Genomic DNA, 12,337 nt, shown 5'->3' on the forward strand with positions numbered 1-12,337 from the left:
TATTTTTTATACATTACATACTGTATATAAAATGTGTGAACATATTTGTCTGCAAAGTGTTCTACACCGTGTAAGAATTACACATGATATGGAATATTACAGAAAGAAAGAAACTAAACTTGTATAAAATTGCAATTTGGCAAGTTACTTCATAAACGATGTACAAAAGTGTACCACAAACCAGAAGAACAAATAATGCAATTGATTTGCTCTTTTCTTATACTTATAATTTTATCTCCTGGCCTCTATATTATGTTGCTCTAAACACAGTTACAGGGAACTTTGGAAAATCCACACACACACACACACACACACAAACACACACACACAACAACAACAATAACATGATCTACAAACAAGCTACAATACCATCTGTATGCTCCATCAACCATCAAGAACATAATTCGAGTTCTTACTGTTTTATAAGCAAAATCATTGATATTGTAGACATACATATGTAAAGGCTCATGATTTCTGTCAACCTAGAATTTATTACATGCTTTACTGCAGCACATCAGTTTTATTTCCTGGTTGTCTCCCAAGAATATAATATGCATCAAAAATTTTTAAATGTTGTTAGGTATACAATGTAATTTCAGGGGACATCATTCTAAAGATAATATGCCATTAACATAATTTCTAGTATGTGCCAAGATTATAACAGGGCCTTTGCTTAGATGAATTGCCAGTCTAGAAAACTTTACTAATAAGGCAAATCACATGGGAATGGATGGGAAACTACAATGTATTGTATACTCTTATTGCATTCTCCATAGATCTATTGATGATACATGATTGTATTAAGAACTGACTTACAATTGGATCTGGCAGACCTCCCTTTAAAGTCAGATTATAAGTTTGCTTCAATAGGCGTTTTCACATCAGCCTGATAAAAATCCAAGCTCAAGATATTTTTCGCAATCGCAAACTAGCGCACTATTTCATTTCCTATTCACATCAGCCCGAACATTATCAAATGGCGCACTAGTTCGCATTAATTACACATGTATCCTGCTATTTCAGAAATTTCCCGAGTTGGACCCGAGAAATTTTCTCGATCAATTAGCACACTAATTTGTATTCACATCATCAAATAGCGCGCTATTTCGTGATCGGGTTAATTTCCCAAGTCAGAAAATAGCGCGCTATTTCGAAACATCGGGCTGATGTGAAAACGCCTATTGTCTAATTCTTCATAAAGGTGCAGATAATGAACCATCACTATTGCATACATCAGATTTCCACTTGCTTTTCAGGCCTCATTGCATGAATATTCCCTACACATGTACATACTGCACAGGAATATGATAGCCACTTGTTCAGTCCTTTAACACACTCACACATACACGACTACACACACACAAACACACAAACACACACACACACACACACATACATGTATATTCCTCCCCATCCCCATCTCTTTTTTTGGGGGGGGGGGGAGGGGAGGGATCATATCACCAATATATTCATGTACATGGAATTTATGCATTCAAGAATGCATACAGTATGCCTTTGACCTGCTAGGGGAGAAAAAAAAAAGAAGGAAAATGCTACATGACTCTCCCTAATGGGCACTGGCAATTATGCATCATTCCATGATGCTCACTTAATAAGGCTACAGCCGTCTTTCATGTACCGCCCCGCTCTCTGTGTGTGTTGTTGTTGTTGTCTTTTTTTTTTCCAGAAGCCTGCCATGTCCATGAATTTACAAAGTACGCTGCATCTACGCATACATCATTGCCATCCCATGAGAATGTACTTTGCATCTTGCTGTAGTATGCCATGTTTAATAAATAGCAAAGTAGCCATGCACACTGACACCTCTTGGCTTTTCATTATAGCAATATAGTTGTGCAGAAATTTACGGGTTCATACAGGTACAGCAATCACTGATAAAAAGCAATTGCATACCGGTACATATATATTCCAGAGTGATACAGGTACATTGTACCTTAAAGGGGAAGGCTAGTAACTGATCAGTGGGAATCAGTGGAAATGCTGGGAGATGATTGTTCCAATCCTTATGGGATTCATTCAAGAGTTCATTGTATATCTATTGTTGTGTGAAAATGATTTGCTTCAGAATGGTCTCATTGCTATTTGTAAGTAACACACGAAATTCATTCTGGGCTTTATCATTCCTGTATAATAGCGTTTTTAATTGTTATTTCGGCATTCTGGTGAACTCTTGCTGTGGCATGTACTTTTTATGTTACTTTGCAATGTACAGTATGCTGGTATGTATCTACACTGTATTATGTCATCTTCTGTATATACGTTTTGCTATTTAATGTACATATGTTCATCAATATTATTCAGGGCTCCATGGAAGACCACTATTTATTGGTGAATGGACTACCCTGACAAAAGATTAGAAATAAATAAATAAATAAATAAATAAATATTCAAGTAATGTGCAGTTTAATGCTTTCAGGTTAGCGTCCCTGGTCAGCGACGGAGCATTAATCTGCACATTACTTGAATATGAGACCGTTCTGAAGCAAATCATTTTCACACAACAATAGATATACAATGAACTCTTGAATGAATCCCATAAAGATTGGAACATCATCTCCCAGCATTTCCACTGATTCCCACTGATCAGTTACTAGCCTTCCCCTTTAAAGACACTAGTAAAAGTATTGCAAAGCTTTTCCCCAATGCAATGGTGGATTTGAGTGACTGATGATTCATACTGATAAATGACTTTAAAAGCATTTTTCTTTTTCCATGAAAAGTGATTGTTTCTTTGAGAATTTACTATTTCTTTATGCGGGTAAAAGATTGCGATTCTAGCCCAGATGTATTGTATGTGGGCTGAAATTTGCATATAATCATGATAATAAATATCATCTATCAATTACTGAATATTCATTTTAGGAAATCTACATTCTAATTGAAAGAGAAGGCATCAGAGAAGAAGAACAAGAATACCAAGATCTTGGAAATGTTTGAAGATTTTTACAGTAACACTCAAGACACATTATACCATACATCATCCTAATCTATGAAGATGTAAAAAATATTTCAAGTGCTGTTATAATGTATTATCACATCAATAATCAATATATGGGTCAAATGTTTAGCCATCAAAGTTGTTTCACACTTGTTCCACACTATCCATGCAAAGCATCATTCAGTATTACCCTGTAATGTGCATTCTCCTGGGCTTACAAGACATTGTACAACCACTACCAATACCATGTATTTTAGTATCCTTGCACTTTGCTATACATGCCAACCGAACTTATTAATGACTTCACATTGTACTGACATCCTACATGTATACCCTGGTTCAAGATTATTACAATAATGGTAATAATTGTGTTACTGTATGATAAATGCTAGAAATGATTTTACACACTATATCTGTATTTTGTTGCAATGGCATAATGATGACTTGAATGTTAAGCACCACAACCTTTGTCTTTGAATATGAGTGAAATATTGAACTTTTTTTTTTTTTTTTGGGGGGGGGGGGTGAGTTCTCAAACATTTGATAACATACTGTCATGCCCATAATGAAAGGATGACACATAAAAGTTTAAGTGAATGAAATGTTTCTTTGTTTTATAGTGATATACTGTACATTGTACATAAGGACACCAAGTAGGTCATGATGGTACAGATCAATGTGTTTGTTCGTTTGGGTTTGTTTTCCCTCTACGAGCTCTGATACTAAATAATAAACAATGCAGTTTCCCTTGGCTGGATTATTGGGACTACATTCATGAACTTAACTGTCATACTGAGCAGCCTTTCCTATCCTGTAAAACCTGATACTTGCCATTCTCCTGAATATTCTGAGACCACATTTAGTCAACACTTTTACTGAAATATATCTTCAAAGTCTGGTAATATAAGGTTGTCTTTTCATCATAGTATCCTTATGACAACCATCTAGCAAGGACATGTACTTCTGATATATTCCTGAGATTCATTCAAACTTTCATTACACCACTTCACATTTTTCTTTTTTATTTCATATTTTCACATTTTATTCACTGAACAAATGTAGGCCTATAAATCTACAAGTTATATGTGCAAATGAAATTATACATACTTGTAAAAACTGTCTATGTAAAATGTAATACTATTGTAAATGTGCTACAGACAGATTCACCACAACAGTATGTGATACAAAGCTACTACAACTCCCACTCCACTTCTAAGGTCACATGCAGCAGTTGCATTTCATACCCTTTACCACAGTGTATGCACAATAGATTTCATGCAGGCTTTTCTTATCAAATGCATCTGAGCCAGAAGGCATACATGTCCAATAAATCACATGACATAACTGCATCCAACTGTCAAGAAATCCTACCCTGACTGCAGGTTCTCGCACAACGGAGCATCCATCTGCTTTAGAGCTGCGTGGGAGACCTGCAGTCTACATGTAATATGCGATTGCATAAATCAACATACCGTATATCTCCTGTTCTATCGAGGCTTACTGAGCACTTGACTTGCATCAGCCTAACATGGGTCAACAAGCAATAAATATACATCAAACATCCTTTGGCGATGTGTTCTTTCCAACACAGTTTCGTGATGGAACTCTTCAGAGAAGAGCCCAGGGCCATGTATTTGATTCACTGAGCAGTCATTAGTCAAATAGTGTCCTCACTCTGATGAGGCAGATGTACAAAGAACAAATTCTATTCTCTGGCACTGCAATAGGAAGTTATGCCTGTATCCCTTAATCAATACTGTATGTCACACAACTTTCATGCATACTTACAAATCACAGTATATGTTTCATACATTGTAGTTCCGATAAAATTCTGTTAAGTTTAGCATTAGATGGAAATATCCCCTGTAGGGTATAAAAGAATCATGCATAGGAAGTAATTGGGACTCAGAGCAGCTGTGACATACAGTTAGGCAAGTGCAAGATTTCAGTCACACTTTGTATCGCATCTTTGGCTGTATACACCTGACCGTAGTAACATCCAAGAACAAGCATTGTTTTTTTATGAAAGTGTGAACAAGTCAATTCTCTGGAACTTTTCTAATCATTCATCAAAAATGTTCACTCCAAGACTGAGCATTCCTATTCCCTTGTAGTCTTATGAATATGATACAACAAATGTCAGCAAACTTGGCAATGATGTTGGCCACATGCTGTGGTAATGTGCAGAGTAGTGTCTTTTCCATACAAGATGGATAGCATATCTTGCTTAGTTATGGCGCCTAATGCTGCCCAGAAAATAATCTCCTAAAAACTAAAAGCTTAGGGATAGTATAACACTATTTTACTACTCAGACAGTTAATATAACACCATTTTACCACTGAGATAGTTAATACAAAGACATTAGCTCTAGACACACCTCTGTGTATGGTTTAAATTTCATCACAGGCTGCTGAAGGCAAACAATACATTTTCAATGTTCCTTCTCTTTCCTATGGAGTCAGTACTCACATTTTCCTTTTGAGGGTAAGTATATTGTAATGGCTAAGGGCAGCAGAGGCAATTCAAATTCTGACATGCTTACCCTCACGAACCTTGAAAGGAATGTTTGTAGCATTTCTTCATTCAGTTTTTGTAATTTCCTGTCTGCTGGAATTCTATTGTGCCCAGAGCACCTTTCAAAAAGCTCTAGGTGTACAGGGAAGTGGATGGTTATTATCACTGACATTCGAACATACATGTATGCAGGTTTTTCACCTGACATAATGCACTGTGCTTAAAAAGATGTCGAGCTCAAGCCGTCAAACAAGTTCTACTCACAAAATCATCAAAAGTACAAAGGGCCAGCTGGGTCACTTCAATCTCAGCCTGTCCACAGTGGGACATTATTAGAGGGATGATCAGGCACAATAGCAACATGATTTTTAATAAGATGATGGTCCATAAGCCCTAGTCACATATAAACACGGATCCTCAAGGTTCTACATGATGATCCGGGGAGTTCCAGGATACATTGTAGTTTCCTCCTGGATGGAGCATCGACGAGCGTTGATGACTGCGCACACGGTATCAACACGGCATCTACACGGCGCTTCACAGACCATACCGGACTCACCCGGCAACTACAATGTACATGGTCCATGCCGGAAGAGCGCGGCGTCTACAAGGATCAACACGGCAGCTACTGTACATGGCAGCCTCACGGACCATCCTGGATTGCTCGGCCAACACGGCAGTCCCAGGATGACGCCGGATGTTTCTGACCTCCAAAAGTTGCTGTGTTGGCCTCCCAGATGTCCAAGGATGTCCAAGGTGTCAACACGGATCTCTCCCCGGATCACCCCAGATCAGATCCAGGGTGATCCGGCATGTCTATGTGACTGGGGCTTTATGTGGGTTCAGTGCATGGCACGTAATTCCTACACAGGTACGACATCTCCCTAGGGTATCATGTCATAATTTGACAATTCAACATGCTAAACATTATAAACGCTTTCTCAATCTGTTTTTCCCATGGGCCCTACTTTTTCAGATTTCTTACCAATTGAGCTACCCTACAGGCCATACTGATAAACAGTGTCCTGTGATCAAGTTGACATTTGTAGACAGTAAAACTTAAAGGGATGGTACAGTATTGGTGGAGATGAGAATTGGGCTTATAACTTTTTGCGAGATACCAAGAAAACACTGATGATATACGTGTAATGCAGAGCATACCATTTTAAGACGAATTCAAAGGTTATTTGATGAAAATCGGGTGTGGAATGACTGAAACACCCAAAAACAAAGTAAAACAAAGCGATCATAATAAAGTGTGGGTCCTACACTTCATTAGAATCACTCTTTTTTGGATGTATCTCAGCCATTTCAAAACCAATTTTCATGAAATACATGTTGAGTTCCTTACAGAACTACCATGTACATGCTCTTTCATATTTCATAAGAGGTTTCTCACTATCTCACAAAAAAATGTTAGAAACCTGAAATTACATGTAGGTCTCAACCAAAACTATACGATCCCTTTAAAGGGGATGGCTAGTAACTGATCAGTGGGAATCAATGGGAATGCTGGGGGATGATTGTTCCAATTCTTGTGGGATTTATGTACATTAAGAGTACATTATATATCTATTGTTGTGTGAAAATTATTTACTTCAGAACGGTCTCATATTCAAGTAATGTGCAGTTTAATGCCCCGTCACTGTACAGGCATGCTAACCTGGGAACATTAAACTGCACATTACTTGAATATATGAGACCATTCTGAAGCAAATAATTTTCACAGAACAATAGATAAATAATGTACTCTCTACTAGAACAATCATCCCCCAGCATTCCCACTGATTCCCACTGATCAGTTACTGGCCATCCCCTTTAAACATGTGGCCACAAAACTTCAAAAATCTGCAGGCAAACAGTCCCTTTTTTCAGTGAGGTCTCAAAGAAAGTGGACCTTCTGTAGTGTCTGACTTGAAGGCAAGTTGAGATGCAGGGCAATGACCCATCAACCTCCCCCTCCCCATGTACATGTACTTTCAGACATTGTGACAGTGCTGGCAACAGAAATCCTTGAACAATTCTGCCCAACAAGAAATACATAATGAATTACCAGTATTGTACACAAAGAAAAAAAAACAAACAAACAAAATGAAATAAAATCTAATCCCCTTCTGCGACTGTATTAAAGTTCTATCAATACATAAACTCTATTTAGCATTATGAGTCCCAATGTTTATGGGACTACAGCAAAAGCTTTGACTCGGGTAATATATGGCTTTCAAAACGTGATGTAATCAACAGTAACTTGGTCTGAGAATATCCAGGTTCCACTCAACTGTTTGTGTGGTTTGAGTACAGACTAGCATAATGATTGGTGTCTTATACTGGTAGAGGCTAATGCAGAGGTGACTTTCTAAAAATCATATCTTCTTTTCCTATTTTTGTTTTTGAAAGATCATGACATTTCATTTCTGGTCAGATGTAAAATCTCACTTAAGCATTCATGTAAATCTGGCAGACCTGAAGAATATTGACTGTGACAGAAGCCTCTGCTTTTGATACTCCCTTTTGAAACTGCCTTCCTGGCACCAACCAAGTATAGAGACAGAAAGAAAGCAGAATCTAATGCTAATGGTGAATGATATGAACATAAATCATTCTTATACCTTAAAACACAGTGCAAACTGTAAAGGAGGCCTATTCTGTGCTATTATGACAGAGAATTCACACAAAGAAAATGATTTGTCTAAATATTATTTGTATGTACTTTTACAGACAAAATCTCTTAAGAATAATCACATGATACACGCTACTATCATAGAGGTACTGGCTTACAGATCATATGTAAATATCAAACAATCTTGTACAAAATTATAAATTGCAATGTCTCACTGATGTTAAATTTCAATAGCATCTACACATACATGAACTGTGGCTACAAGTGTAGCTCCTTTTGTATGGTGAACTTGAAAATTGACACCTAAAAGGTAGTGTACATGCCATGAATTTGATATGAGATAATTGTACAACAATTTGCAACAGGTCAAACTTGTGATAAAGAACCATGAGACAACATGAGAAATATATTATCCTTTCCTGCAAATATTACTTGACTGACAAAGTTTGGGGGAATAAAAATACCATGAACCATGTTTACATTGCTAAGTTTTTTGTATGCAGTGGCTGTGGTGATGATGTGCAATATCTCGTACATGCTTCAGTGTGCACACTGATTGCGCAATCCTTGATATTGTGCAGATTGTAAACAGAATGACTGCAATGATCTTTTCCATTCCCATTCCAATGCCCTTTACATACCAACATGTCACTGATTAGAAAGCTTGTTATACAACATAAATGCCACTCATTGTTCTCATTTGCATGGCAAACTCTTCTATGGGGACTTTCGGTCTAAGAATGAAAAAACAAATAAAGCTCAGAAATAAGGCAAACAAACAGAGATCAAACAAGTCATGACCCATGATGCAGAAGTCATGAACTAGTTTGAACACATACATGCATAAAATAGTCATGAACTGCTAAATGCTTGGGCCACTCGCCAAGTCTTGTTTTTCTTGATGTGACCCCTTTGGACTTTCATTCTCTACCAAACACTTGGAATTGGATTCGGATTTGGACTTTAAAAAAAAAAAGGCAACTCCCCCCTCCCCAGTACATCTTTAACATTCATCCCTTTCATCAAACCCAATTGTGCAGACAAATGTATCTGCATTACTTGGTTGTAAAATCGGAGCAGGACGGTCCCAGAGTAGTCTGTGCACTATACTTCCACTGCTATTATCTGCATAATATCCACATCATGGCCATACTTGTAGTTTCACAATTCCCAAAGAAATGTGGATTACATCCAAGGTGCAGCCAAAAGGTCACTTCCCCTTCCCCATCATCATAGGGGCAAGTGCAGTTACTGTGACGATTAGACGCATGTGTTCAAGGGTTGTTGTTGTTGTTTTTTTGTTGTTTTTTTTTGGGGGGGAAGGGGACTCATAAAAAAAAAAGCAGATCATTTTCAGAGTTTGTGAATGCAGTCTTTATTGAATGGTCTGCATTGCTCTATAATATGTGGATAGTTGGGGAATACAGAATTTGTGAAAGGGTGTAATAAGAGGCAAAAGAAGGCAGCACATACAAAAAGCACCAAGCATACTGTAAAAGTGGATGTTGTTGTGTGACTAATTTTTCACGCTCGGCCCAGTAAGAAGAGTTTTGTGAGTTTTCAATTCCGCGGAATCAAGACACTCAACTCCTGGAACATATAGCAAGCAAAGTATTTGCGTGCTTTTATTTTCGCGCCAGCTCCTGGTTGCGCAAAATGTGCGAAAATTTCAACACCGCGAAAATTTCCACTTTTACAGTACCACTCAGCAACAGCTTTACATTGATTGACTCTATAGGTTAGTGTGGGAGCAGAGCTCTCCTCAATCAACATCAGCTGTTTCCAATCAGCCACCTACGCGTAATCATACCAGCATGTATGACATCCTAGATGGTGGTTGGCTGTAACACATACAGTAGGCAGCTTGCTTGAATGGTATAGGTTTGTAATTTGACCAACTGAATACCAGTGCCAGGTCAGTTTTCATCCCTTGTCATGGAGGGACAGGTTCATTGATAATCATTGCTAGGTTTACCAAACATGTGTATTGTTAACCTTGCCTTTAAGTCAAATCTATTTGAACTGAAGAAATAGCTTTGACTTAGAGAAAAATTCGACTAATGAGGGATTAAAATCAATAGATTATAAAGAGAAAAGAACATGAAAAGACCTTCATGTTAGGCGATTAATTGACTTATAAATGCAAGGTTGACTTTAGCAAGGTTGATTGTATGTGTGTGTTTGTGTGTGTGTGTGTTTCTGTTTCTGTTTCTGTTTCAGCTGCATCGGTACACCCCCAAATTAACTGTGTGTATACTCAACCAATGTTGAGTGAGTGTAACAAGATCTATGAATATTATTTTCCCCTTTGTTTCCTTTTTTCTTGCAAGAGTAGCCATTTATGTCTACTATCTACTACAAATTTGGATGCAACTGTTTGACTTAATTCAACAACTAACAGACTAATTACCAAGCTGAGCAAGAGCAAATTGTGTTCTCACCTGAATGAATTAACAGTCAAAAGATGTATAACTGCTCAACAGTAAGTGGCAACTTTGTTTTCTTTTTCTTTAAAATACTGCAGTGATCTAACTTCAAAATCACTTTCAATGAAAATATACGTCATTCTCTCTGAAACATTGCAGACATATAATTTTGATATTAATTGCAAAGAAAGAGGTATACAATATACCATTGTCACCAAGACACTGTGGTAGTCATAAGCACATCTGGGTCATTCAGAAGGTGAACTATTCTACAACAAGAAAAACATCAAAAACAATGTGAACTGATCTACAAAAAAAAAAAAATCACAAAAGGATCAGTATTTCTTAACATGTCAAACAGGAAAGAAGGCCAAGTTCTTCCTTATTCCCTTGCAGTTGCATAGAACTACAAATACAAACAATGTTGTTTGCCAATCAGCACTGGCAAGATGTGAACAATTTCTAAAAGCCGGGTTAAAAAAAGAAAAGGTGCAAGAACCCTTAAAGGACAAGTCCACCTTCATATACATAAGGATTGAGAGAATGCAGCAATATTAGTAGAACACATCAGTGAAAGTTTGAGGAAAATTGGACAATCCATTCAAAAGTTACGAATATTTTAAGTATCTGCGCGTCACTGCTGGAAGAGAAGACTACTACAGTGTATGATGTCACATGCGTACAACTTTGTAAGGAAAATAAAAAGAGAATTTCACAAAACTTTACTTTTTGAATAAAGTGCACATTTCTTCGACTTGCTACTGACGTATGTTAAGGGTAATATTATTCCTCCTGCCTTCTGAAAGAGAGAAGTCGAGTGTTCTTTTGTTATGCGAGAAAAATGGAAATATGTTGAATTTTCTTTATTCTTTCTTTATATCGTTGTACTCATGTGACATCACAAGCTATAGTAGTCTTTTCATCCAGCTGTGACTGAGCAGAAACTTCAAAAATTCATAACTCTTTAACGGATTGTCCGATTTTGCTCAAACTCTCACTGATGTGTTCTACTAATATTGCTGCATTCACTCAACCCACATGTCTATGAAGGTGAACTTGTCCTATAAAGGTATCTTAAGCCAGTGTTACTATCAAACTGCTCTGAGCATATTGAAGTTTTCTGGAATTGATGCTTTTCATTTGAGCACCTGTAGAGTCATACCAGCTCTAACACTGGTGCGTAGGGTAGAAGTGACATTTATTCCAACTCGTGATACATGTGACACATTATATTGATTGTAACACATACAAGCAACACATTATTGAATCTAAATGGAGGAGTACAACTGCCGCATACAGTTTATGTGCATTCATTTCACAACCATCTTAAATTGCACATTTTCACAGTTTTGGATATTACTACAAAAGTGTATATCTTCGTGCAACTAATTTTTTGTGCTTGGCTGGGTAAGCTGAGCTGAGTTTGGCGTGTTTTTAATTCCACGGAGTCAAGACATCAACTACTGGAACACATGGCAAGCAAAAATATTTGTGTGCTTTTATTTTTGCACTAGTTTCTGGTTGCGTGAAATGCGCGAAAATTTCAACACCGCGAAAATTTCCACTTTTACATTAGTTCAACATACAAAATGCATGGGTTGAATAAAAATGCGACATGGTATTTTTTTTTTTGGGGGGGGGGAACATAAAAGAAATATTACTCCAAACCATAACCCTACCTTAGCAAAATCTGACATCAAGACTCTGAAATACAGCATTGACTCCATTTTTTAATATTTTAACTCTAATTACTGTAAGCCGTACATGGTGGAAATATCATTTAGAACTACAAATGTAAAATACATACATTTCTTTTA

General features: G+C 37.2%; 1 protein-coding gene across 1 annotated transcript in view; it reads right to left on the reverse strand.

The window, feature by feature from the left end:
• Positions 1-12,337, reverse strand: part of LOC139721542 (mitogen-activated protein kinase kinase kinase 11-like) — a 73,564-nt gene that overhangs the window by 59,961 nt on the left and 1,266 nt on the right. The window lies entirely within an intron of this gene.

Source organism: Diadema antillarum, unplaced genomic scaffold (genome assembly GCF_040938485.1).
Source record: "Diadema antillarum isolate AM-2024a unplaced genomic scaffold, OU_Dant_1.0 scf00000145, whole genome shotgun sequence".
NCBI lineage: Eukaryota > Metazoa > Echinodermata > Echinoidea > Diadematoida > Diadematidae > Diadema > Diadema antillarum.